Source organism: Danaus plexippus (assembly GCF_018135715.1).
Source record: "Danaus plexippus chromosome 18 unlocalized genomic scaffold, MEX_DaPlex mxdp_20, whole genome shotgun sequence".
NCBI lineage: Eukaryota > Metazoa > Arthropoda > Insecta > Lepidoptera > Nymphalidae > Danaus > Danaus plexippus.
Window position 1 is genome coordinate 3167191 of NW_026869853.1, and position 24200 is coordinate 3191390.

Below are 24200 nucleotides of genomic sequence, written 5' to 3' on the forward strand. Positions count from 1 at the left end.
TGTATTTAATGGTTTACGCTTACCATTAACTTTCTTACTTTGACTAATTTTAATTCTATTTATTTTAAAATTGCTGTATGTGATATGCGAAAGAAGCATTGGATGTACCAAGGATATGCAGAGATAAGTGTATTTCAAGAAAGCATAATTATAATGAAATCTAAGACTTTCGCGAGTTTTATTCATTTAAATGAAGCTAATATTTTTCTCGTCTGCCCGTGATCACGGTTGCTGAAAAGTAACCGAAACGTCGGGATTATGTAGTTTTTAAATAATAAAATCCGCGTAGTAAATCCGAATAACACTAGTTTCATTTAAATGAATACTCGCGAAAATCTTAGATCTCATTAGTATGTAGTTTTAATAAAAAATAAACCACGCGTAGTATATCCGAAAAATAGTAGTTTCATTTAAATGTATAATTATCATGTAATTCTGTGACTTAATAAACGTTTTTATTTATCAGGAATATAGTATCTAACTTGAATACTACAATATTTATTTTATGTATATATTGTCACACCACGGTGAGGATATTTATGGCTTAAATGGTTATCCTGTTGAGAAAAAGCGACGAGAAATTCAACTATTATGTTTTTTAATTCATCTTATTATAGGATTATAATATATACATAATATATTTTTTAGTGTTGGTGAACAATAAAATTGGAATCATGCTTTATCATATTTCTAATGTACATCTGAAATCGTCGTAGAAATTGTAACTAAATAAAGGTAAGGTAAATTTTTGGCGTAGAACTTAAATATATAAAAATATTAGCTTTGTTCAGTTCTTAAATTGTTTTGTATAAATATTTTTATCAATGAATCTACTCTATTTGACTTCATATACGTATCACATTACATTATGTACGAGTATATACGATTAAAGGAGGCGTTCAATGTCATAAATATATCACTTTTTGACATAAAAAATTTATAAAGTTTACAAAATTTTAAAAATTTGTCTCCTACGTAGTAAATCATATCGCTTTAATGAACTATCGGGGGTGTGTGGCTTAACGAATTATGGCCGGGCTTTAATTAAAGTTTCGATCTGGTGCGAGAATAGGGAATCAGCTTTCAATTTTGCTAAATATTAAAACAATGCTATATCAATTTGATGTTCTTGTAATACTTACATACTCTTATGTATAATAGCTTTATATTTTATGTGTGTTTAAACAGTTTTTAGGATTTCAGAATTGTACACATTGTTAATTATATAATTGTCACCGTACTAGTTCTGATTGATTTCTTTGTAAAACTATTTGTTAATGTTGAACGTGATTTGCTACTATATTTTATTACTTATTATTTTCTTCTATATCATACACAGTGCGTAAATAATTTAAGCCTTAATTTTAGATTCAATATTATCTGAAAAATGCAAGGAACATTAATGTTTGAAATTCATTAATATTAATAAGTTAATAACTGGTTTATAAAATTCTACATTCCAAAGGTTCTTTATAAATTACAACTAAATTTTATCTGTTTTCGCTATAATTTTCTATTTTCTTGAATTTTTAAACTTATAAATGTAAGATGGACGGGACGAGATAAATTGAACTTTGAAAGTAAGTTACATCTGCCATCCTTACTGTCTAACGTACGTCAGGATAAAATTGAATCAAAACATTCGTATTAAATGGTTCAAATAAAACCAAAATTTTATGATCTGGGATTTATTTGTACAAATTTTAAAAATTCAATTTAACTTAATATTATATAATTTTTAACCATCTAGTGCTATTTTAATTTTGAAATGGATTTTAATCGAGTTTTCAGAAATTTACTGAACAGATTTGGTTCCTTCTTTCAATTGTTACATCAGGGAGCATAGTTACATAATATTTTTGATTTATTTTGGTCAATGTAACTGTTACAATATAATTGTCAATGGCAATAAAATTCGGTACAAAATAGAAGGAAATAGTGAAATCGGATGAGATTGGAAAAGGGAGGCTTCCGTGATCATTGAAACGAGACGCTATTTCACGCCGAATGGAAATCTTTAGCAACTTTAATCTGAAACTATGATACAACGAAATTGAATCTTCGGTCTTAGAAAAGAAAGTCGAGAATTGTTTTTATTGTAATTAATTAACTTTCTATGCCACAAAAGATTTCTTCTCATTATTATTTACGACGCATTCAATAAGCTCTCTGCATTTACTTCTTATTCATAAAGGTATTATGGGTTTGATTACAGTTAACCTTAAAAATTACTTTCAATAACTTCTCTTTGTCTTACTTCAGTGTTTTGCAAACAAAAAAGAGTAATATTTATAGGTTATTATCTTTTTTATATAAGGAAGCCTATATTTTCCCCAGTTTCAATACCATTAAAGGCAGGTATGTAATTTTTAAATGTATGATTAATAAAACATATGATATAATTACAATTTAATGACAATAATATGAAATAACAGTTTGATTTTGCCAATATTTCTTAAAAGTAGAAGCTCTGGTTTGTCGTACACCTGTCGGTACTGCAATTGGCTACATCAATTCCAAATATATTAGTATCACATCGTTTATGTTTACAATATTAATACTCATGCATTGACACGGTTTTCTTTTTTGAAGTTTAATTTAAATCAATTGAAGCTTTAAAAGGAATTGAAGTATTTATTAAATTTTTCTTATTTTGTAAATAATTTACCTTAAATTTTATAAAAAGTGTTTTTGAAATATATAAAGAAATGTTTTGGAGCGATTCCGATGATACTTTAATGTGCACAAGCATATTTTAAGAACAAGTGTAAAGAAAATAATATCACCAACAATCCCCTAATACTTCACTCGGTTTGTTTTGCGGCTTTACTTAAGAGAAGCCATAAAAATAGGCCTTAACGGTCGTTTCTCTAGTTTAACGTCACTTCTGGCTCTTTTTGATAGCGGTTAAGTGAAATTGCTTTAGTAATATAAAATATAAAGCGAAATAAATTTAAGAGATCACCTTGTTGGTTAACACAAAAAAAAATTATTAATGTTTATAGGTATTAATAGTTGTTTGATGTGAAAATTTATCTTGAAATTAATATATATATATATATGATATATATATTTGAATATTAAGTGTGCAATTGGACTTACCACCGAGGATGCTAAAGACCGTGTAAAGTAAAGGAGTTTGAGCAAGAAGGCAGACCCTGGCTAATGCTGGGATATTTTGCCAGGAAGAAGAAGATTAAGTGTGCAATTGCTGCTTTACAATTTATGGTTAATCATAATTCATTTCTCTCAACGTTGTTTCAGCTTTATCAGTTATGTCAGTAATATTTCAATGTAATAAGTAATTCAGTCGATTAGTTGATTAATATCATAAAAATTATGAGCGGCCAGTACCGAATAGGGTAGTTAGTGTCCCTAAGAGCGAGGACGGCGGTCATACTACTGACAGCCGTCAAACGAAGAGCACAAGTCTAACCTATTGGCTCGTAATCCATTTTCATCTTATTATTTGAGTGTGATTTTAAATACAGTTGTAAAGAAATCCAGTAATAAGATATTAGACAGTACAAGTGTGCTTTTATTTTTGAGTTCGGATCGTTACAACGCCCATGAGGGATATTAACAGCCAAGACCGCCATGAGGCACTCTCCTTACGTTTATATATATTATATAATATAAAATTAAGTTAAGTGCATATAGTCGATTATTCTTATATGTCTGATCACGTTGTAGTTTTGTATACTATACTATGTAGCTTTTATTGCTGAATACAATGTATTACGTTCAGAAACAAACGCCAAATAAAATACAATGGTTTATTTTCTTCAAAATAATTCCTAAGAATATAAAATTTTAAATATATACCTCATTTATGTCCCTATTTGGACTTAAATGAAGTTTAATCAGAAACTTGTCAGTTGCAAATTGAAATATTTTTTTAACCAAAATTTCTGTCACAATCGTGAGGATGACTTCTCGTTTCTTGTTTGCGTTTAAAAAGTATTTTTCATTAAATTTTCACTGTCATTCCTCACCATCTACGACCAATTATGTGTATGATTTTGACGTGACAGCAAAGTTAATATATTTATTTTTTCTAGACTTGTTATTTGTGTTTTTTTTAGGTTTTTTTTTTTGCTCGGAACACTTTGCATATATTTTTTAATTAAGATAATGCATCCATTTTTTATAAGTAGATTTGTATGTTCTCATTTTACTTCTCGAAATGTTCAATCCTATACATTAGTAATAAAAGTTAAGTTACACCAAAAAAATTATTCGTCAAATTCGAAAATCGTGAAAAGCAAACTTATAATTTGTAATGAAACGAAATACTTATGAAAAACGTGTGTGGTTAGTTCGTTAAACAATGATTTGAATTTAAAAATCTTTTTAGTAATTCAATTTTTATCTAAATATCATTGAAAATAATAAATAGACATATATCTGATATTATATAGTGCTATCAATTTTACGGTGGAAAACATGTTTTTTGTAGCGTATGAAATAAAATTATCATATTACATATCATACTTTGTTATCAAATTTAAGAAAAAAAATTACAATTTACGTTGGACTTATTAATTATAATTGTTAAAATTTATTCAACAAAGAACCATTTTAAATTTAGAGATAAATTAAAAATCTTAAAAACAATTAATTGCCTGAAATGATATTTTAAAGAGAAAATTAATAAAGGAATGGAAAGGGAAATTACAAGGAGACATGAAGTTTCGTTTACTTGAAAATTTTTCGTTAAATGCAATCCATCTTTTTACTTATACATTAGTATAAAGAACTACTTTCTATATGTATGTGACACGTTCTACACTCAGGCCGTGGTAACATAATGACCAATTAAATGTGACAAACGAGTAATAAAAATAATCAACATGTTTCCCTTTTATCTTTATAAAATATACAATTTACATGACTTTGATGCAAAGTGTTGTGTAACATGATATATGACAGGAAAAGTTTTAATCAAACGGGCAATATCTTGGTATTGAAGCTGTATGACGGACATAATAAATGGCTAGTTAAAATTCTCTAGAGCCCAAATTTCCAAAGATTAATATTGATGCTAATTCGGCCTTTAACAAGAGATCTTTTATCGACACAAAGTTATCAAGGCAACTCGTATCTTAGTTAAAATTTATACGTACATTAATAAGTGTCGAAAAATTAACTTTTAATGTATAATTTTTAAAGTTATTTACAAAAAATACTGTCATGGATAACTCTGAACGTTACAAATCCTTTTTAAATAGTAGATCGAATGGTAAATTTTATAAAAAATGTACTGTTTTATATTTTTTGCTTGTGTAATTCAATGACTAAAAACGCTTACTCTACGTGCAAAATGCTGGTTGGATAATACTAAAAACGTAACTTTATAACGAGGTTTAATTATAAAAAACAATAATACATTATTTATTCTTTTATTATGTATATTTTAAAGAAATTTGACGTCACAAAAAAGAAATAGTCATTATATCGTCTGTATTCTACTAAAATATTTCCATCGTTATTCTTTAACCAGAATATTACTGGTCTGTTGTTTTTAATATCATGTAATTATGAAAAAAAATAAATAAATACGGAGTCTTGCTTGGTAAATGATATTTGTTATCAACCCTACTTTAAGTTGAAATATACATACATTTACTCTATTAAGAAATATTAAACAGTTCTTTGAAAGTTCGGCCAAGAGTTCATATAAATTTTTCAGCTATTTGCCTTCACGACCTCGAGGGAACTATAACGTTCCAGCCAAAGATGAACTTGCAAAGAATGAAAAAACTTTTATACTTTGAATTTGTGGTTAACTTAACTTATTAAAATATATATATATATATATATATACAAACAAAATAGGATGATATCAAATATTCATATATACATAATTAAAAGTAATGTAATGCATACTATCTCTCTATTTTACGTTATTGTAATGTCTTATATGTACTTATAAGTTTAATTATATGACAAATGTTTTAATGCTATTGTTAGGAAATTATATTTTTGCAACTAACTATTCATGTTTAAAATTAGAAAAGTGTTTCAAATGAAAACTAGCAATCCAGACGGCGTTTTGTTACAATGCGCATGTATGCAGGCTATAACAATTGTCGTAGCCAACTATTAGAAAGTTACGATGCAATAAAAAATATATAAAATTCCACTTACAATATATATCACAAGAGCGAAAATATGGGAATTTTTAAATTTTATTTAAATGGAGCTAAAATTTTGCGATACGAATAATAATTGTAAACAAAAAAATATTAAAGTTCTAACTTTTATTATCTGTTTGAATCTGAGATCAAATTACACGTTAGTTTCAAGAAGCTTCAGTAACCAGTTCAACATTTAAATCCAAATGAAAGCAATTCGCTGTTTCTGATATTGTTTATAGCACAGCTCCCTAACAAGATCCTCTAATTATAAAGCGGAGCCGTCTTACTTATTTCTGTTCCTAACGAAACGTATTCATCTAGTAGTAATTTCATATAGTATAACGAGCAGAACTTTACTCTGACATTTATAAGGTTATATAAGACATTGTTATCGTAATACTGTCTGTTCGTAAAATTATAATAATCATACCGACAAAAAATCCTGTCACCAGTATGTTACACGACAATCATCATTCATCATAACTTAACATACTTCCATAGCATAAAAAATCAAAAAGGTTAAATATTATATTTTTTTAGCACACAATCTTCATTTGTAATATTGAAAAATACTATATGATAGATCTGGATGTCACAGCATTTTGAGCTCCAGCAGCTCTTTGCTTAAAAGGCAAGCAAAAGACCGAGAACACGAAGTTATTGCACCTTATAATAACCGAGATGCTGATGCTACTTCGCAAGATAGTGGAACTTCCCCCATTAATCTCGGCAATGCATCTGGGAAGACTACCAAACTTTCTGTGACAGAAATTGTCGCTTCTTGGTTTGAAAAACTAATGTGTCATTACAAAGCTAAAGCAGCTAAAGGTTGATTTTATATTACAAAATATCAGAAACCCAAAAACTCAAGAAGCCAGGAAAAGTACGTTTTGTAATAAGTCATAGAATAATTTATGCCCAACTTTTAAATTATATAAACACAAAAGGATTACAATATATAACCAGCTACTTGTCTATCCAATAAATAACCAGTACATCTACAAGAAACACACGACGAACTCATTGATGAATCATGAGGAAATCATTATGCCATATATAAATATAGTTTATAAAGAATTGAATAGCCAGCTGTAGTTATAGTTACAAAAATAATACAATATATCACTTGTTAAGGAATTTATATACCAAGAGATATCGAACTCTCCATTAAAAAAGATATTATAATATTGTATATGTACATAAATATAATAATTGTATATTTTTTATTTGACTCAGCTCTGATTGAATTGAAAAAAGTGCTAGTTTGGCAAATTTTGCACTTATAATTTAAACTATATTCGTATTTCATACCGTTATTTTTATGTGTAGTTTTTTAAAATTGAGCAATTATTTATTAAAATAAAGACATTTCCTATTACCTAACTAAAAATGTTCAATTAAAAAATCTATGTAAGTTAACAATCTTACCATCAAAGCAATTTTTTCCGCTCTCTGGAATGGGTATTTCGCATTTTTAGTGATTTTAGCTGTGATTTGCTAAAACCGTGAATTCTTAACTCTGGCATCAATTTGTACACTTTTCAAATTTTCAATAGTTTTTGCACAGATGAGTAATTTTATCGAAACACAGATATTTATCGTTTTACAAAAATATATAATACAAACATGGAATGTAATGAATGCATATAACTAAACCATTCTTTATACTTAATCAAATTCAAAATATTTTTCGTGAGGAATCATTTGAGAATATTTTCAAGTTATTTCAAATATAACGTATGATGGAATTGTTTTTGAATATTTGGACTCTGCTCAAATATCATTTATTTTTAGCTCTACTCTAAAAACGTAAATATTCATTAATTTCCCAAAGAGGGTAGTAATTAATATTCATAACTGCTTATTGCTCCCATTGTGATGATGGAAATCACAAACGCTGTTACTGCTCTTTAGAAATCAAAAGATGTCTTTTGTGTTAAGTTTAAAGTTTAGACTTGAAATCAATAGGAATAATTATTTCCCTGGGCCATCGGTTTGCTTTCAAAAATAATTAATTACATAACATATAAATCTAAATCATTTCAATTTTATTCTATAAATCATGATTTCCTTATATTTTTTCATTTGATAAGAATTCTTTCAATAATGCAAGTTAGCTGAATTACTATTGTATATAATCACGTTGAAAAATTATTTTTTGAAATGTGGTTAATGCGTTGTTTTACGTCACGACAACAATCCTAATATATAGATGCCTATTAAATTCAAAGAATCCATTAGGTTGGGCTTTACTGCTATTTTATGTGAAGGAAAATTCATAAGAGTGTTTTTACAAATCAACCTACATTTATCCTTAAAGTAGTTTTTAGTCCGAAGCCATTCGCATTTTATACATATGTGTACTAGATTTCATTTGTAAGAAGAATGAAGGATATGAAGCTTTACATTATAATACAATCTTGTTTTTACTTTAAAATGGAATATTATATAAAGCTCATAGAAATCTAGGCTCCTTTAGGATTGTATAATTTTGATATATAATATGAAACCTAGAAAATCTTATGTTTTATGAAACATAATATATATATTTTGTAAAACAGAAACCATAGTTCTGCTGTTGTTGGATTTCGATGAGATCTAAAAATTTTAGCAAAAAATAACACTATATATTACATTAGAATATAAAAAAAATATCCTTCCAGTTGTAAAAATGTATAACATGCTTAAAACATTATAACAGAAATTTTCTTGGGTACTAAAATCAGCCATTTCTGAAATCCCTCCACAGAGCTGTCAAACGGTTAACAATCGAACATTGTCGTTTTATATCTCCTTTATGTGTTTCCAATATTATCGCTGTAACCGAAACATAATAATCCAACGTTTATTGTTTTTGCTGACTCTAATATTCACAGTAACCTTAACTCATTATTGCTTTATACCCATTAATATATTATATCGATAATTGTCTGAACGAATTTTCATAGTGGCATAGGCATCACTAATGTATGTTTGTGAAAAACATTTGAGAACACAGATTTTTTAAGGATAATCTTAAACACTGGATAAAACGTAGGACTTTGATAAACTATTTAAAAAAAATTATCAAAACAAATTTACTGTGAGATAGAAGTGCAGAATGTATTAATATATTTGAAGAAAAATGTTCAAATATTTTTCAAGATTATTTTGAGAAAAAAAAAACAAATATTACACAGTCTGTTTTGATATGAACAATAACATATAAAAATTTGAACTGTGAAAATAAATAACTTGGAAAACATAGCACTTTTGATAAACCATGTTAGTCCTTCAAATTATCATCATTTTATTTTAACAGTTGGACTTGCGTTCGTTAGAACCAAACTGTGTGCCTCAAAATGTTGAGAATAGTCAAAATTTTTAGAGGGAAGACCGACAATGATTTTTGGATGTTAATGGGGAGATCTCGAGAAGAGCTGAAGATCAAGATCAATGGTGTGTTATGGAAGACGCCTTTTTTTTTGATTACGCAGGGAAACTCTTTTTACGAGCCGTCTCACCGCCCTTGGTGGGGCCGGTGAGGATGTGTGAGACTCGACCTGGGCAGGTCCCTACTCACTTAAACCACTGCGAAAGCCATCGGCCGCTATGTTGGTGGACCCCGGATCTGTCAGCGACAGGGCACACCAGCGACTGGCCGGTCCTGGCAAAGACCGGACTTACTCCCTCGGAGAAAGAGGGCGATCCCGGCAATTAGGACCGCCCCGACGACGCCAGGCTTTCACAGGAGCCGGGTTACCAGTCCGACCCCAGCCCGGGGCGCAGGGGCGCTATTGTGTTATGGGAGACGCCTTGGTTCAGTGTTGAATTGATTGCAGTTGTGTTTTGTGTGCAGTCGGAGTTCCAGAGAGGCGACATAAAAAACAACTTCTCATAAAGATTTATGAAAATCCTGTCAGTTCTTTTTTTTGCGTAAAACCTTAAAAATCAAAAACGGCGTTATATGGAGCACGTGTCATAAGATTCATTTAGTCATAGTTTAAAGGTGAATGACGATTTTCATGTCATTGCATTTTTCTTTATTGCAAAGAAAAGTTACGTGTAACTATTTTTGATAAGATTACCTTCAATATACAAATTTTATTTTACCTTTCATAATTCAGCTCTATCTGAAAAACGTTCTTAGTGTCTGAGAAATAACAATAAATAAGTGACGGTTAATACTGAATGTTAATAAATGTAGATTTCCAGATACAAACATATTTTTTGATAAAACAGTCTTTACGTGAATTATTTTATAGTGATTAATAATATTGTTATAAATATAATATATTTTGTTTTTAGTACAGAAAATAAAACAAAATATTTGATTTCATTATAATACTGAAGTTAAAAAGTCTATTTGAAAAAAAAAATATTCTAAACAAATTTTGAGTATACATGAGTATTTTATTGTTTCGTATCAAAATATTGAGGTTAGCAGTAAAATACAAAATAAAAAACCAATTAGGCTTTGCATATAAAACGGTTTTCCCGTGGCCATACTTTGACAATTCTGATGACCTCTCGTTTGTTATCTAATGCTTGTTTGGAAATGGAATTTATTCAATAAAATAAAATGTAATTTAAACTTTCGAAATATTTGCGCAATAGTTTGGCTCTCTCTTAAAGGATACATTTGGGTCTCTGTAACTTTGTAAATGGCTGTCCCATACTGTCTGCTAATTTGACTTTTATGAAACATAAAGAAAGAAGTATACAATAAACATTGCCTTTAATTTTAAAATGTATAAAAGAAGATAAATTACATTTATCTCTTCTTCCGAAATGTACCTTACGATTATAATTTGAATTGAAAACGCAGTCACTGCTGTATAGTTGAAATAAACTTTCCTCCGGCTCGAATCCAATCACGTTTTGATTACTTCCACTCATTGTAAACGCAATCGAAATATGAAAGAAAAATTTCGTTTCATTATAATTGTTTCCCTTTTCGATCCCACAAGTGTCATTAGTATCCCTCAATCACGTATTCCTGCCGGTTTATGATCCTGCAACTTAACGACAATTAAGCTTCAGGATGTTAAACAAAGTCTCGTCCGCTTCGGGACTTTAGTTTATTACCACGAACCCTTTATGAAAAGGATGGTTATACATGCGTTTAGAAGAATTGTAGTAAATGTTGCAAGTGTTCACTGGGGTGTCATATATTGCTTTATTTATATAATACCAACAGTCAAAGTGAAAATGCCTTCGATTGATCTTTTCTTGAGCTTAAACATCTATAAAAAAAAACAATCGGACAGGTCGGGATACTTGAATAATAATTATTAGTAAAACATTAAATATTTGAGTTTTCTGTAGTTGACACCTTATTGTTATAATTTTTAAGGCGATTTCAGTTATAAAATTTAAGCTTCTCTATTAAATTATAAGGTATCTACTAAATGTTTCATTTACACAGATTAAGCCTCTGATGTGCGTCAATGCGGGTCCTAATTTATCCCTTAACAGACATGATTTAAATTAGACCCTCGGTAATGACAGCGCTCCGTTTAAATACAGCCCAATTACTTGAGGTACGAGTGTCGACAAACCTATCTATATAGCTATATCTATCAATAAATACAGTACTAAGATTTAGTCTATTGAATCGTTGAATCAATATCTATATATAATATATAAAAGTTTTGAAGAAGAAGAGAAAGCAGACATGAAAAATATTCCTAATTGTTTTGTTCAAATGGAAATGGAAAAACTATGTCTTATATATTGAAATAAGTATCAGTTTAAGTAAATATGTTTGCGATATTGAAAAAGTATTAAAAGTAGGTTCAAAAGCAAAACGCGACGGGGTGTAAAGAGATATAGATGAACGAGGGACCTAAGCACTTTGATATAGGAGGAAAATGTATAGGCTAGTCTTAAGAATATCTGTTAATATTTTTCTCATAAACATTTTGTTTTATTTATAGAAGCTATATCTAAAGTATATTCCGTATTTGTTTTACTTTTATAATAAATTAAAAAGAAACGATATAATAGAAATATTAATTAAAGAGGAATACAATTCACATTCAAAAATATAATGAAATATTGAATTATATATGTTTTCGAATTTGTATAAGTAGACTGCTCAATTCAAAATGTATTCTGAAAAAGCAGCAAAATATATTATGATCTCAAAAAATGTTATAATAAAATTTCAAGAGATCTAAACGCATTTGAGAAGTTGTGTTTGAATATTTTGTGTTGTATGTTATTATTTATTAGTATATCGTTAGGTTAAGGACTAGATGACGTCATATGCATTTTTTATTTTATATTAATGAAGGTCAATAAATAGTCGTCTTTTCTTAGTTTAAATAAAGTCTACAAAAAAGTTTTTATACTTTGTGCAGTTTTCATCTGCCTGAGACAAGTTTGAGCCTTTTATGCACTATTATTCCATCATTCATCTCTTTTAATTGAAATATATTAGTTGTAGTATTTCGTTCCTTTCTTTTTACAACAATTTCTCTAAATTTATTCAAAAACAACAAAATTTTTAATCTCGCCGTGTCACTATACTTTCGTGTTTAATTTTTCATATTAAAAAAGCACGAGGCAAATTAAAGAATCTTGAATATCTTCTAAATTTATGAACAAAATTTTAAAAAATTAAATTGGTACTTGTATGGGACAGGTACATTCAAATATTTTAGCCATAAATCTCTCTTGAGTTGCTAAGCCTCGGGTCTGAGATGATTTAATGAAACACAATCTGTTCGTGAACATCACCTGATCTTTATCCGTGTTATATGGCCGGCCAGTAATTAAAACGGGGCTTATAAAGGTCGGCCAATAAAATAAAGTAGACGTCAAATGTATTGAAATATTTTTTTATATATTTAATTAAACAAACATTTTGATAACATTTTACGTGACTGAAACCTGTTTACTTGAGAATAATAAGTAGACATCTAATATCAGAATTTGTATGTTATTAAGTATGTACGGAAGAAAAAAGTTCAATTATAATAATAACTTATTAATTAAGTAATTATTAATCCATAACTTTCATATGTTGTTGTTTTTAAGTCAGTCATTTAAATGTAATGTTTTCGCTCATAAAACTTTGCATCAAATACTTCATGTTTATTCTAATATATTGAATATTACACAGTTTATCACATAGGCATAGATTGTTTTTCATAAATGTTCACTAACCTCTATAGAAAAGAATATATTCTCAGGATCACACAATTTTAGTACTCATGTTATCTGACCCAAATGTTATTGTGGTTTCGTTATTTAAATCTGCCAGGGTAATCTCGGCCTTTTGTTCATTTACACGGCTATAATTAAAAAAAGTTTATATAAATAATTCAAACTTACTGCGGTAGGCTGGGTAGGAAAAACAACTTAATAATTCGGAGATCTAATGTAGCTATAATTGTTTATTTTTTTTATAACATGATTTTTATGGTTTTACCTCCACGTTTATAGCAAACTAAATAATATTTTCTTTATAAATTAGATAGGTATAGAGACTGTAACACAAAAAAATCTTTACATCACCTAAAAATTATTATAGAAACAAATATATAGAATCAGTCAAAGGAAGAGCAAAATTTATTTTCTTAATGAGACAAAGCAAACTTAAATTGCTTGTGCTAAACGAATGGCATTTCTCAATTAAAATTTCCGTTTTATATTTCAAAGTTTCAAGAGAAAATAAGCACATTGTTTGCGTACTAGGGTTTAAGGTATACAGTTTAAAATTTCGTTTCTGCATTTAATGACTGTATTGGATATTTTTGCGAATTGGATATTTTTTTTATGTTTAATGACTATTACCCAATAAAAAATTGAATTTATTTGTACAATATTTTATTTACTAGAATTTTTTTTTTCGTTACTCAGAATAATTATTCAATAAACACCTACTGACTACAAAATAATAAACAAAATGACACCAGTAAATTAATTGCTCCAGCTAACCATTCGTATTACGATTAATAAAATTCAAGATAACAATTTTTTACAAGAACCAACAAAGAGTAATCTAAATTTTGGATAGTTTCTAAGGAATATCCAAGACGTGTCAGGTGCACCAGACATTGACAAACCTCAAAGTGTTACGAAACTTGTGCAAAATGTTTCAATGAAATCTAACTTTATCTCGTTGAAGTTTGACTTTCATGTATACGGATGTTCTAGGATCAAAGAAATCATTCCTACGTTTAGAAATCAAGAATGAAATTAACTAAATCCTTCTAATATTAAAAATTAGAGTGTTTGTGAGTATTTATGGTTGTATAGAGGTATTGATGTGCGGATGTATGACTGAATGGGTGTATGGGTGTAAGGTGTGGCTACTTGGTAATCTTTGAAACGAAAACTACGCAAAGGTTTTTGATGAAACATTTTAGTAATTAAGCGTTGATATCATAATAAGGTGTAGGATAGAATTTCTCTCAAAATTTCAATTAGTTCCCGGAAGATCAAGGCGGTTTTATTGTATTTGAAGTCACGCGACACCTGCTAATTATATCGCTGCCGTTTGATTATTAAAATTTTAATAAATTTTATACTATTCTCTCTGATCGCAATTCTGAAGTCCACGCAGTCGAAGTCACGGACAAATAGTATATATAATATATAAAAAATAGTATATATACAATTTATCTTTATACATAAGTTGAATTAGATGACCATTTTAAATTATTTGATGATGAATGAATTGATTTTATGATGAAATGACAAATTAAAATTATCTTTACAATCAATAAATTCAATAAAATTAACATGACATAACATTAAATAACAAAGCAACTGACCAATGTCCCTATTAAGATGTCAACATTACCTTATAATGTTTTTTTTTTCAGGTAAGTGTATTCTATTTCTTTTGCATCAAAAAACGATCTATTGGTAAGTTTACAAAAGGTAAGTTAATATTTGATGTGACTAAATAGCGATATAACCACTATAGAAACTGGTAAAAAAACTAAAGATAAGTTGTAAGGCCCTGTCCCAAAAAAATTTAACTCGAATCATTTTAATGACATATTTATACAGAAATGATTGGCAAAACAATCAACATGAAAAATAAAAAATAAATTGTTTCGTTCATTACTAACGCCTTTTGTCCCAAATTCTGTTTGTATTCATTGTTCGTTGTGTTTGCGTTATATGAAAAAAGATATACTCAGATCGAGTGACTGGTTCTATATCTTTTTCACTATCATCGGTTTTTTCTAATAAATGTTCAAATTGTTTTCCATTCAATACATTAGTTGCGCTAATGTTATATAGGAGGCTACTTAAAATTATATAATTTTGGATATAAAGCAATGAAAGAAAATGGATAAAATAGACTTATATCGGTTAAAGTATTATGAAACTTTTACATGTAACTTGTCTATCTGTATTGTATGTTTGCACAGCACCTCAATGCAGATAAATGTTTTGACTGTCATATGGATATAATTTAATCTTTTTAATTTATGAAGCATCACAAGAAAACAAAAGACATGCGATTAACATAACAGTCAACAATTGCAGAGAAAGTTTCATCAACTTAACACAATAAAGTACTGCTCATACTTTTGTAATAACACTGAGTACTGAGTAAAACAGATCACGTTATATTAAGTAACATGCTACATACAATTTTGATTTTTTTTTTTACGGAATTGAAAAAGGTTTTAAAAGCCGACCCGCGGTTTCCGTGCTGTTGAATGAATTAAAGTGTTACCGAAATAATTTACGCCCCAGGTATCACAAAAAAGCATTAAAATCCGCTCTGGTTTTTCAGTTTCATGAGATACACGGTTTTAAAATCGTGGCGAAAATTAAATATTTACATATGTTTTGCTTAATGAATATAAATTAAATTATTTAATATGAAAAATTTCTACGTCATTAAAATTTACAACTTCAGCGTATCACAGATAGAAATTAAAACAGTACTGATTTTTCTAAATGGGCATACTGAGATTTTTTTGGTTTTTAAAACAGTATGTATAATAATTGATTTTATCACTGACTATTTTCTTTTAACAACCTTAACGTCAGCTAAATACCGTGCTTTGAAAAAACCAAACGACCCGCTTCCTTTAATATCAGCAATCTTTACTAAATACATAGCAGTACTGAAATATACCAAAGAAAACATCGTATTGTCATTACCAGTGTGAAGTGCCAATGGTTTATTAGCATTTCCTATTCCAAGCTCCAACGAAATATATAAGTTATATATGTTTTTTAAATCATCGTTTAAAATCTTTTGTTTTAATATGACATTAGAGTATTAAAAAAAAAAAATTTTTTTGTAACCTTGCTTGTTTGCACCAAAATTCATTTACTTTGTTGATTTATTATTATTTTAATGAACCTATTATCACTCTCACAACTACAAAGAATCTGTAAGGGCGTACTTAGGAAATATACATATACACGAAAAACATGACCCTCCACCATTCAAAGTCAGATAAAGACAGGAACTTAACATGGATATTGCTTTTGTTACTCTACCAGACAATAGTCCGTTAGTCAGGCCCGTGTTGTTTTGAAAAACTTTATCTACATCCTCGGAGAAGTACGGACGGATCTCTACTTCTAGTCGTCGTACTCTTTGTGTTCGTTTCTCAAAGGATCTAGATATCGATGGTCAGTAGTTTCCCTCGACATACGTAAATTTAATATTATCAAATAATTTTCCTAAAATAAGCTTCGATTGTAATTTGGTTTCATAGGTTTTGGCTGCGAGATCAAAATTTAAGAAAAGATATATTTTAAGAATATAAAACATTATTAAAAAGTCTATTGTAATCAACCTAGGAATTAACTAAACTCGTACGTAGCTTCTGCATTCAATTATATGTGGTTTATTGTCATTGTGGTACAGTGAGCAGGCATGTTGTATTGCAGGGTTGGCGCATGTGGCTTAGACATTGGTACTATAAACAAACAGCCAAATACTTAATAGAATGTATGCTAGTAACATACAGTAGGAATTATCTCATATTAAATTTATACTTTTCATTTATTTTTGCAAAAACAACCTTTTTGAAAGTCTTAGCCCTGCATGATGTGCAACTGAACGCTTCATTAGAGTGAACTATGTGTGAACATCCGCGATTATTTTCTGCTCTGCAATTGGTTTATATGTATATATGTATCGTTCGTGCCTTTTGTCAACAAGGCATAATATTAAGCAAACTAAATATAATGTCAAAGGTAGCGAAACATTAAATCAACTAAAACTAATTTACACTAAAATATTAGTTATTAATGATATTTTAAATGTATTAAAAAAAATATATTTTGTATTTTGCTTCCTCGTGGATACATTAAGGATTTTATCGTGAATTAACAGTAAACAATTTTTATTAAAAGATTTCATATTATATTCCTTCGATTTTTGAATCACGTTTTTGTCCTCACGACAAAGCTTCCGGCACTGAATACTGTATGAACGCTTTTTTGTCAAATAAATTTTAATGAAAATTCGCTCAAAGTTAAGAACAATAAAAATTATTGCAACTGTGTTAGTATTTGATACCCTTAAATAACAAAATTTTATTTGGAACAATCGGTCAATTTGTAAATTAAGAAGAAATGTTTTAATATGAAATAAATAAGAAGTCGTGGTGGCCTGGAGGTTAAAAGCCCGCCTCTCATATGTGAGGGCGCGGGTTCGAAACCTGGCAAGTATCAATGTGATCTTTCCCGAGTCATATGAACTTTCTAAGAGTATTTAGACACCACTGACGGCCGGTGAAGGAAAACATCGTGAGGGGAAATCTGGTCTTATAATTTCAAATTATAAGATTGAAATCGCCAACCCATCTTGAGCAAGCGTGGTGATTAATGGTCTAACCTTTTCCATGTGAGAAGAGGCCTTTGCTCAGCAGTGGGCTGCTATAGGCTGATGATGATGATGATGAAATAATATCGACCGTATTAAATAATTCATTATTTCAAATAGTTAATTATTAACGCAGTTTTGCAACTCTATATTTTCTTTTCATAACTATTATAAACGTTTTAGTTTTTGAAACCCGTAATTCCATTACACTATAGACAGAAAAACTTACAAAGTCGTCAAATTGCCTGTTCTTGATGTAAGTAAATCGCTCTACGATTTCTAGTTAGCGCTCGGCGACCGTAATCACATTGCAGCGCCGCTTGAGTTGCGCAACTATTACAAAGCGTTAGATGGCATCAAAGCTATATTAGAACTAGTTCTATATTTTTTATTGCATCTTTACATTAGAATCACATAAAAGATTAGTGAATATTATGTTTTGCTTATAAATAACCTATAATATGTTAACAAATTATAACTTTATATTGAAATGCTTTCTAATAATCGTCAAAGATAAAGCCGTTTCAATATGTATCAGATAAGGCCATAAATTAATAATTTACTAGTTAATTGCAATTATTAAATTTGATTTTTTTTAAACATAATTCTTTAAATAGTTTCGTTGGTGTTATTAAAATGTATTAAAGCAGTGACCAGGTTCAATACTCAAAGCTGCCGACGTCGTTATAGAAACGGCGGAGTTACAGTTAATTTATGCGATGTTTAAATCTATACAATTTCGATCAAGTATCATCGGCTGAATCTGAAATTGTACATCGAATCCGTGTCACGACGCGATATCACGAGATTGCATCCCCTTGATCGAATGTACTCGTAGTTGCAAGGCAATGCAAGCGTTAACACCTCTATTGGTTAGACAATGTTCAGTTATAATCGTACTAATAACAAAAATGTACTTTCAAAATAGTATAAATACGAATATAAAAAGAAAAACATTTCTTCGGTTCTAAGGAAGAAAAAACAAATAAGTTAATGAAATTAATGAGGATGTATGATTGGCTGGATTTATGGATGTTTGTTGCTCTCCCGTAAAATATACTAAACGGATTTTGATGAAACTTTACAATAAGATAAGCTGAAACATAAGGTGTATTATTTAAGCATTAATTCTGCATAATTTTATAAGAGATCACATAAGAACAATTGTGCATGGCAATAAATTAATGGCAGAGTAAAGATGTCGCTGACGGTTGATTGCCACAGGTATGAATCTATTATAATCACAATATATTTTGGATGAAGAGAAGAAGTCTCAGAAACTAGTAATTCTATATTGCAATTATAAAAATTCCTAAAATTTTGATATTAAAAAGTCAAGTTACGGCTTATTACTAATTGTATTGCTTTATAATTTTTTCGTTATCTGTGTGATGTTTTTAACCAACTTCAAAAAAGGAGGCGATTATCAATTCGTCTGTATGTTTTTTTTAATGTATTTTACCTGGTCACTTTCGACTGGGTGAAGCGATTTTAATGTTTTTTTTAATTATTGCAATAAATATATTTACATGGAAATATTAGCTATAAATCTAAGGCACCAACTTTAGATATTTAGTTCCTATGTTGTTTTTTTGAAGTCGGATTTTTAAAGACAAATATAATTTGATTTCGAATCATTTCAAAATGCTTGAAATTATATTTGTTATAAACATTACGCATTCTCGGTGAAGTTGCAGATCAATCAAGTATTCACTTTTGTTTAATTTTATTAAGTTGTTTTTTCGAAGTCGTATTTTTAAAGATAAGTATAATTTGATTTGGAATCATTTCAAAATCCTTAAAAAGTATTTATTATAAACATCACGCATTCTCGGCGAAGTTGCAGATCAATCAAGTATTCACTTTTGTTTAATTTTATTAAAATAATCAAAACTGACAATCAAAAAGATAATCATTATAAAAAATACTTTATGAGAGCTTGAAACAGAGATTGAAATATATATTTATTGTGTGTTTTGAGACACAAGTTAATTTTGAAATGTGTTCAAGGTAATTAATTAATAATAGAGTGTTTAAAGACCCTTTTTAATAAGACCTCGTTGTTTTGCTCAGACGTGTCACGTATATATTTTATTCGAGAGTTTTGTTCCCCCAATTCAATTATTTACAAAAATATCTCGTCAGGCATATCATTGTCCCTTAATTACAATTTGTTTCTATCGTGCTAATGAAATTAATCACTTTAAAATTTTTTGTTTAAAATATTGCCTCATTTATTTAGTTCTTTATTTGAAGCAGTTTTTTCTGCAATATTATGAATACTTAGAAATTTTCGTTTTTTAGTTACTTTCAACATTTCATTGTATCTCAGCCGTTTCTACTAGTTATTTACATTTAATTTTAATAATTATGATATTAATCAATTTAGTCTATGTACTCCTACCGCGTTTATTTTCCCCCAGTTAACTCATACCTCTAGTCGCATTTGTATTTAATTCTGATCTGCCCCTTATTTTACATTAACATTATTTTTGCAAAACCTACATTTTTATTTAGGAGTCTGACTGTTTTTTTCTACTTAACATGTTAAATTCTGTATTGTTATGGTGATATTCTTCAACCTACTTTATATATATATATATATATATATATATATATATATATATATATATAAAGTAGGTTGAAGAATATATATATATATATAAATATAAATTTATCTACATATAATATTTTCACGATTCTATCGGTCTTAGAGGGTATAAATTCAATGAATTGACAATTATTTATCTGTCTCCTCATCATAGCCTACCAAATCTAACCTCTACAGCTAGTGTGCTGCTGTCAGGTCTCCAGGTCTTCTACCTCGTTGCCGATGATATAAAACCAAGTAACCCATCACCGGCTCCTTTCTCCTTTTAGAGGAGAGACCTTTTTACTCCATTGGTAAGTTTTTGATTTTGGCTATGGTTTATTTCCGAGCTCATAATTCTGTCCCCAGGGTGACTATTGAATACTTACTGGTTATTGATAAGTGTAAATCTTATTTTATCTAAAAAACCAGTCGTTGCTTTCTAAACACTTCCTTGAGCAACTTGTACTTGGACCAGCAACTAAGATTCATTGATTTGCATACCATCCTCTCTGTAATTATATTATGAGAGGATGGAGAAGAATACTCTTACAGGTTAAATATCTAGATCTCGTATCAGATTCAGTTAGATTTTATGAACATTATTCGTAGTGACCAAGAAATTACCCGCGCTGATGTTAGCTGGCATTTTTAGAGTTTTGGCTAACTTTGTGAATTATGATTCATCCTTCAAGATCATTAAACCAGTTTAAATTGTTAATTAGGGTTTAAATTAAAACCCAAACAAATATCCTCTTTTTTATTACGTGACATCGGATAGTGTTATACTTTTTGAAAGATTATTGCCACTAAATTTAAATTGACATTTTCCTAATAACTAAATCTTCGGTGTTATAAGTTCAACGTTAAATTTAAATTTAATTAAATAATATCATACAATACAACATGTTCCACCTATCTCCCTTTCTTTGTCGCTTAACAAGTTTCCTTTTTCATAGAAAGAAGTCCAAATGAAATAAATTTCTATTAATAATAATTGCTATGGTAAAAGAAGACCATGCCTCTCATAAAGTGCTTTTTTGCAAATAAAAATTTTATATCATAATAATTATTACACAAATAATGAAATAAACTGTAGATTGCTATAAAATGAGGTATTCTGTTTGCTTTATTGGTTACGAATGAGACAATTCCATGTAAAAGTTTTGTGACTTTATGGAACAAATTAAGACGGTAAACCAAAACTGCCAGGAGGAATTCAATTAATTTCCTATCTTAGTCTATTGAATCGCCAAGTTATGGCAAAGTTTACCCTTAACAATATTATAGCTTTAGCTATAAATGCAGGCATGTAAATTATATAATTCGGTGGGACCACATACATAACTACCAAATATGTACATGCATTGAATTCTAAATAGGTAAATATCTAGAGCATATTTTGCTTATATTACTCATTGCTTAGCATGTAGAATTTACAATGTCGCCTAAATTATATTAAATTGAAAATTTTGTTACCATTTCCCGCTTTAGATTCTGGTGACATGGAAATAAAATTTACAATTTATTAATTAAGTCTAAAACAAAATAAATTAAAACTATACATGCAATATACGAAATTGTAACTTAATGATAACAAATTAAGAATATACATTCGTTTTAATTTTTGATTCAAATTATTTATTTTACTTACATATATTCATTTAAAAACAAAAAAAAAAATATTCTTTTGATCGTATCACTTTGATAATTGTAAGAAAAAATATCATAGATTGAATTTGTAACTCAAATGCGCTTTTTATAAAGAATGTATTTATTCTAGACTTATGAGGCGCACTTAAAGTAATGGAGGCATTAGAGGAATGAGCAGTAACTTAATATTTCGTTATGAAATAAATATGATAGATGTTACGATGATGTTTTAAATAATGCATTATATTGTGTTAGAACAAAGATGGATGTTAGATGTTATGTAATTATTTTTAATATGCGAATATTCAACAATAAAACCTCTTTATATTACAGTTGTATAGGTGAAGGCCACGGCCAGATTTCAACACTAACTTAGTGTATTATATATAAATAAATTTGCAAATGAAATGAATGAATTTGGAATTAAAAAATTGTAAACATTAATAATTTAAGATTTTGTCACCAATAAAAAGGTAGGATTATTGTAAGTAAGGGCACTTCACACCTTTTCAGCAGTTACCTCACCTTCTTACCTTCCTCAAAGTCTGGTGACGGTTTATTTTTAACTTCAACATATTAAGCTAGCTTATACGTAAGTCAATTATGACATGTTTGTTAACAACACAGACATGTTATATATAAATAACTTCTTTATCTGCCCTTCGTTTTCGTTATCAAAGAAAAATTCTGTAAAACGTTCTCCGTCGGAAGTCATGCTTATAACAAAGTTCTTGCTTGGCTCGTAATTTTTAAAATAATTGGACCGTTTTTGCGACTTATTATTATTTAAGTACTCCTTAGTCTGTATCTTTATAATCGTTATATTTACAAAGACGTGCATTTTCTTAATTTTCGTCTGTTATTTGTTGTATTAAGGATATGACCTTGATACAAAACAGACTGTAAAAGAAAAAATATATATACAGTACCCAAAAACAGTTACTTATAATGTTTTACATAATTCTCTAAATGCCCAGAATATGTACGTGTATTTGATTTAACGTATTGTAGGGATGCGTCTAACGATGTTAGAAAGTTTTATTTGTTCGGGATGAATGGTTCATTTAGAGAGGAAGATCTCTTGTGTCTGACGATTTGCTTTTGCGAATACTTGGGTGGATCATTATAAAGCTTTGTATGATTTTAGGCTACTCATAAATGGTTTGTGTTTATTTTTCCTTTTATTATTTCAAATAATTTTTATAAAAAAATATATATATATTGAATGATCTAGAAAGATAAACCACGAAATTATTTCTGAAATATCATTAAAAGATAGGAGATGCATAAAAATTCCGTTGGACCCGGCACCAGCACGGTGAATCCATTGAATGCTAAGAGGGTCTCAAAAGATAGATAGATAGATAGATAGAATAGATGCATAAAAATTTTGATACTAAATACTGAACCTTGTTTGGAAAATTTACTTTAATATAACCATGATTAAGAAAAGTCTGAACTATATAACTATATACTGTGTTCGTTTCCAAAAGGCTGAATACGAAATTTTGTTGTTTGCTTTTGCTAATAACACAAATATGTCATTAGAACGCCAATATAAAAAGAAAATGAACGAAAATGTTTAATAAATCACATACTAACTTCATTATGTTATCGAGGGCTTTAATGTAGAAGTAAACTAATTTTTGTTTCATTTAGAAGTTATCACGAGGAAAATACGCTTAGAATTGGTAACTAATAATGAATTATTTGCCAAAAATGTTTATCAGTGTAATATATCTATATTCATCTTTAGTTATATAAAAAATACTTAATTTTATCTTTAGTTTTAAAATTTTCATTGAATTGAATTGTTTTAGAATAGTATTAGACTGTTACGTTATCACTCCAAAACCACTGAACCGATTTTGATGAATTTTGTTATAGAGATAGATGATACCCTGGAAAAAGACAGACTAGCTTTTATCCCGAATCCCGATCCCCATTCCAAAATTACACTGGTGGAACCATGAAGTGCAATTCGGGCTTAGTGGCCGAAGTGACAAAGAACAATTCT

The 24200-nt window shown here is 28.8% G+C and overlaps 1 protein-coding gene across 4 annotated transcripts in view; it reads left to right on the forward strand.

Annotated features, from left to right (window-relative positions):
* LOC116773247 (uncharacterized) overlaps positions 1 to 24200 on the forward strand; it is a 222593-nt gene that overhangs the window by 110189 nt on the left and 88204 nt on the right. The gene's annotated exons all lie outside the window — the stretch shown is intronic.